The sequence below is a fragment of the Pteropus vampyrus genome, unplaced genomic scaffold, assembly GCF_000151845.1.
Source record: "Pteropus vampyrus isolate Shadow unplaced genomic scaffold, Pvam_2.0 Scaffold33, whole genome shotgun sequence".
Lineage (NCBI taxonomy): Eukaryota > Metazoa > Chordata > Mammalia > Chiroptera > Pteropodidae > Pteropus > Pteropus vampyrus.
The window spans coordinates 8,360,350-8,366,169 of record NW_011888814.1 but is presented as its reverse complement, the minus strand read 5'-3'; the positions used below and the strand labels follow the sequence as shown (position 1 = coordinate 8,366,169).

At 38.8% G+C, this 5,820-nt stretch overlaps 1 pseudogene; it reads left to right on the top strand.

Annotated features, from left to right (window-relative positions):
- Nucleotides 1–5,710: 5,710 nt before the first annotated feature.
- On the top strand, nucleotides 5,711–5,820 carry LOC111737987 (annotated as a pseudogene).

Genomic DNA, 5,820 nt, shown 5'->3' with positions numbered 1-5,820 from the left:
CCCCTCCTCCTCTCCCCACCCCCTTATTCACTTCCATTCTCTAAAGATCAAGCCAGATGGAGACAACCAGGATTTGGGTGAATATAGCCCTGTGTGTGGCCATCTATAAAATGCAAATATTATTAAACCATCATCTGGGCCTACCTATATCAGAATTCTTGTCCTGTCTTTGCCTTGGCCAAGTTAATTTCTCTGAGCCTGAATATCCTAATCGTAAAATGGGAAAATAATATATAAAACAGAAAGTTAGAAATTCCTCGGATTTAATTTGCTAGCTATTGTCCTTGAGCTCTGTCTTGGTTTTTTCGCTCATAAAATAGGAGTAATAATAGTTTTTACCTACTAAGATCATTATGAAGATTAAATTAAGTAACGGATATAAACTACTTAGTATAGATTAAGGGCAAAATAAATGGAGATTATTAATCTAATCAGCTCTTAAGATAGACTATGTTCCACAGTGCTTGGGAGCCCAAAAATGGAGGAAGAGAGAGAACTGGGCAGTAGAGAAATATAAAGATCATAACTAAGGTGGCAATACTTTACTTGGGCATCTGGAATTTCAACTTCCACCATGAGTGAATGGAAGAATGTAAAGGAAATAAGCGTTCACTGAGTAACTGACACGTGCCAAGCATTTTGCTAAATGCATTATATATATTATTTAACTTAATTCTCATAACCACCCTGTGAGATAGGTATTATTACCTCCCTTCTTTATTTGTCAAATACATTTTTCCATCAAAGGAAAAAGAGACTTCCCTTTAGCTAGTCTTGTACTCATCTTTCATATCTCAATTCAAACAAGTTTCCTTTGGGAACCCTTTGCTGACACTCAGACCCTTGCTACAAGCTCCAGGAGAATGATATACATTTCTCCCCCTGTTCGTTACCTTACCCTGAGTTTTATTTATGCCTGCTTCTCCTCCAAAGCCCGAAAACATCAGTGAAAGAAGTACATGGTCTGGTTTTATTTTCATTTCATCCTAGCACCTAACACCATATAGCAGTCTTTCAATAAATATTTGTTGATTGAAGGAATAAATGAAAAAAAAAAAAGATTATCTTACCCAATATCTTCAATGAGTACCCACCAAGAAAGACTAGATAGGGCCCCAAGACAAACTCTCGTCAGGTCTTACTGCCTTGGAAATGGCTAACAAAAGAAAACTTCTTATGAGCTGTGCCCTTGTCCCCAAGCCCCTCAAAAGAAGTGATTCCATAGTCGGCCCACACAGAAGTACCATACTAAAAATGCAGTATCTTCACAATTTGATGTTATGATCCAGAGTCCATTTAAAGAACATATCCCTACATTGCTGGTGAATATAAATTGGTGCAGTCTCTATGGAAATTGATTTGGTAATATCTACAAAAATAAAAGAATGCCCATGTGCTTTAACCTAGAATTCCACTTGTATGAATAATTATTGCAGATAAGCTCCTGCATGCAGAGAATGGAGTACGTAGAGGCAATCATTGCAGCTCTGTTTGTAGCAGCAAAAGAGTGAGAAAAAATAGAACAGCTTATCAGTAGAGGACTGGTTAAGTAAGTTTTTAGTACTAGATTGCACATTCATACAATGGGTTACCATAAAGCTAGCAAAAGAGTAAGCAGTTTTATATGTACTAACATACTCTCCACGATATATTGTTAAGTGGAAAAAGCAAGTGTATAGTGTGTGCACAGTAAGCCACACATTGTGTTAAAATAAGCTCACAAGATAGGACATACAAAATGATATACCATCTCCTACACTCTAACACTGCTTTTTTTTTTTTTTTTTTTTTAAAGCATTGGTGAGGATGTGGAGAAAATGAAGCCCTTATACATTGCTGTTGGAAATGTAAAATGGTGCAGCTGCTGTGAAAAGCATTTGGACAGTTCCTCAAAAAGTGAAACATAGAGTTACCGTAGGACCCAGCAATTCCACTCCTAAGTATATACCCAAGAGAACTGAAAACATGTGCTCACACAAATACTTGTACACAAATATTCAAAGCAGCTTTATTCAAAATTGCCAAAAAAGTGAAAATGGCCTGAATGTACATCTACAGATGATGGATAAACAAAATGTGGTACAAAAAAATATTTAGCCATAAAAAATGAAATACTAATACATGTTACAGATAGATGAACCTTGAAAACATGCAAAGTGAAAGAAGCCAGACACAAAAGAACACATATGTATGATTCCATTTATATGAAATGTCCAGAAATGTCCAGAATTGGCAAATTCATAGAGACAGAAAGTAGTTTAATGGTTGCCAGAGGCTGGAGAGAGAGGGGAATGAATGAGAAGTGACAGCCAATGGGTACAAGGTTTCTTTTTGAGATGACAAAAGTGTTCTAAAATTAGACAATGGTGGTAGTTGCACAACTCCATAAATATACTCTAAATCACACTGAACTGTATACTCTAAATCACACTGAACTGTTAAAGGCATGGATTTTGGCACATCAATTATATCTGAATAAAGCCATTATGCTTTAAAAAGGAGGGCAAATTAAAGACATCTTCAGATGACAAACAAAAACAGGAGTTAACCACTAGAACCCTTACTAAGGAAAATTTTGAAGCATGTACCTAAGAAGAAAAACGAACCTAGAAGGAAATAGTGAGATGCAAGAAGAACTGGTAAGTAAACATTTAGAAAACATATGGATTAATCTAAACAAATTATAACTACTCAAAACTATTTTTAATAATAATGATTCCTTTGAGAAAGTAAAAATAACAAAATGAACTTAAAAATCGGTAAACATTTAAGATGGGAGTGGTGAACATAGAAAGTTGAACAAGTCTTGTTATTTTGGAGGAAAGTAGATATTGATTAATTTTAGATATTTTAAGTCTTTATGAAAATGTTAAGAGTGGCTCTTCCTCTTCCTTCCCTTCCCAAACAATTCGGTCTTCAAGCCATTGGGTAGAACAGAACAGGTGTGTGCTGCCAGGGAGAGGACCAGGAGCCTAGAGTGGAATGTCTCTTTTACTCTCTGCTGTATCCTCAGTGTCTGGAACATGTTCAATAAACAATTGTTGAATGAATAGATGCATGAATGAATGGCCCACTGTCTCACTTTTTTTATGGACACTGATCCAATGTCATTTCTTAAGGAGGACTTCCTAATTATCCTATATAAAGCAACCCTCCCCATTCTCTCCATCTCTCTTACTTTGCTTCCTTTTTACTTCTCAGTATTCAACACCACCAAACCTATTTTATTTTTATTTGTTAATCATCTTTCATCCCCCACTGGAAGGTAGCTCCTTGAGGACAAAGAATTGGACTATTTTGTCAATTATTATATACCTAAACCCAGAGCAGGGCCAAGTACACAGTAGGTGCTCAACAAATATTTATTGACTAAATGAGTAATAATTTCTGCATATCTGAGATATTTTATATTTTTTTAAAAAAAGAACCACTGCTCAGTGATTGATTCTATTTACTTATATTTGTTGTGCAACAGATTTTTAACAATGATCATTTCTGGGTAACATAATTATGAGTTTCTTATTTCTTGTTTTCCCTCAAATTTTCTCTCATGCATATCTGTTATAGTCAGAGAAAAAATTAAAATTTACTAAGGTTTTGTAAATTAATTGCTTGTGCAACATTAATTGCTTGTGACGACAGATGCAATGAGGCGAAAACAGCCAAGTGAGTTTGGATGGGGAAATTGGGTCAAGAGCAGGGCCAGCTGTGGGAGGTGGGAGAGGAGTGGGAGGGCTGTGAGAGCACAGAGCACCTGGGACAGCGCTGGAAGGCTGAGCCAGCTCTGAAAGAGGGGCAGAGGGCACCCAAGGCGAATAGTGGCTTCTTCGCCCACTACCTGGGTCAGAGGCCTTAATTCTGAGTCTGGTTCTGGTGCTGACTGATCACTGACCTTAAAGAAATGAGCTCTCCCTAAGCCTTTCTACCTCAGAGGTGTGTGGGTCCAGAACCTATGCTAAGCTATAGCATGGGCAGGCTGTGTGTGTGTGTGTGTGTGTGTGTGTGTGTCCTGAAGGTACAATAGACCTCTGTGCCCAAGCTCCATTTGGGGAATGCTGGATGAACAATGCAGAGTAGAAAAGACAATATTCAAAACTGTATGGGCCATATAAATGAACCACGATAAATATATACAGAGACTTATAGGATATACTCTTAAATATTATTATTAATATTAATATTAACATTTTTCACTAGGCAAGATACTTTTGTTCATTAGTCATAACAAGCACAATGCCTGGGGTCTATAGACTTTTCAACAACTGAAAAATATTTCAGATATGGAAAACAAAATATATTGGCTTCAAAAATCTTTTAAAGCCAAAATTAAAATGAATAAACATTTATTCAAAGTCTACAAAATATAACATTATATCAGTTAGACAACTTCAACTCAACATGAGAACTTTCGATGTGAGAATATTTTAATGTGATGGGGGCATCCTATAGTATATATGTCTAGGGCCTGTGGATGTTCTACAAATGGATGGGTGGTAGATTATGGATTAGTTTTAGTTTCCTGTAGTTTCAATTTTTCTACTATGAGTATATGTTGTAAGAAGAAGAAAAAATTCAATCGATGTTCTGAAAAAGCATGTTAAAGAAAAAGCTTAGGAAAGGTTTGGGCTGTTTCCTCATCTCAATAAAAGCTTGTGAACCATCTAGTCTTTTGTCTTCTGTAGATCATAAGAATCAAAAAGGAAATTCACTCAAACATGTATTCAGAGTTTTCTCTTTCTGTGCTGTCCACCAAGCTATGTCCATCCAACAATTTAGAATAAACCCATGTGTTGACACTTTGCTCTCCTTCCTTCATGGAGTCATGAGCTATTCAATGCTGAGACCTAGAGAAAACATTCCTCCTCCTGTCCTCCTGCCTTGGAGATCACAGTGGACTCTCCCCCGCCCCCGCCCCAGGCCAGTTGTGGCAGAGCCAGGCCTGGGCTGAGCTTGGTGCTGCTTGGCAAGTGGCTGAGGGAGCTGCAGGACGAGGCAGGTGTCTTGCTGTCTTCTCAGGGAAGCAGAAGTGGGTGTAGAGGCTTGGGAGGCAATGGGGTTCTCCTGATTTCTGTGCTGTTTTCATCAACAATTACAATGCCTACTTCCCCCTCTTCTGCATATGGCTACACACACATGCCCTACATTTAATACATGTGGATAGATGAGCTTATTCGCCTTCTTCCTGGCCTACTGGCACTTTTCCCCAGACACAGATGCCCAGATATTTCAACTACCAGCTAACTAACTCCATGGCTGTGCTCCAAGTTGGCTAATGGAGGGCAGGAGCTGCCCTGCCGCCTCTAATCCCAGCCAAGAAGGGCAGAAGCTGCTGCCAGGAAAGACTGTTCAGTCAGAATCCTCCTCTCCACAGTCCCTTCTGAGCCCTGGCCCCACCAACCCGCTCCACCCAACTGATGCTGAAAGGCAACTAAAAAACAGTGGATATCTCAGGCTCCCAGCTCTCATTTGTCCCTGGAAAATTCCCTAGTCCCCCAACCCTGATTCTTTTGCATATTGAAGTATCACTTCCTAATGTCACAGCATTCAACACATGCTTCTCAATTGATAAGCATGTTTTGTCCATAGAATCTCTTGTACTATTCTTAAAAATTATTATGAACAGGATGTGGTTCCATAGTGTAGCAGTTAGCACGTCTGCTTTACACGCAGAAAGTCCTGGGTTCCTGCCCCAGTGGAGCCACAGTCCATGGTCTATGGCCATGCCACCCTGAACAAGCCTGATATCTGATCTCGGAAGCTAAGCAGGGTTGGGCCTGGTTAGTACTTGGATGGGAGACCACCTAGGAAGACCAAGTGCCG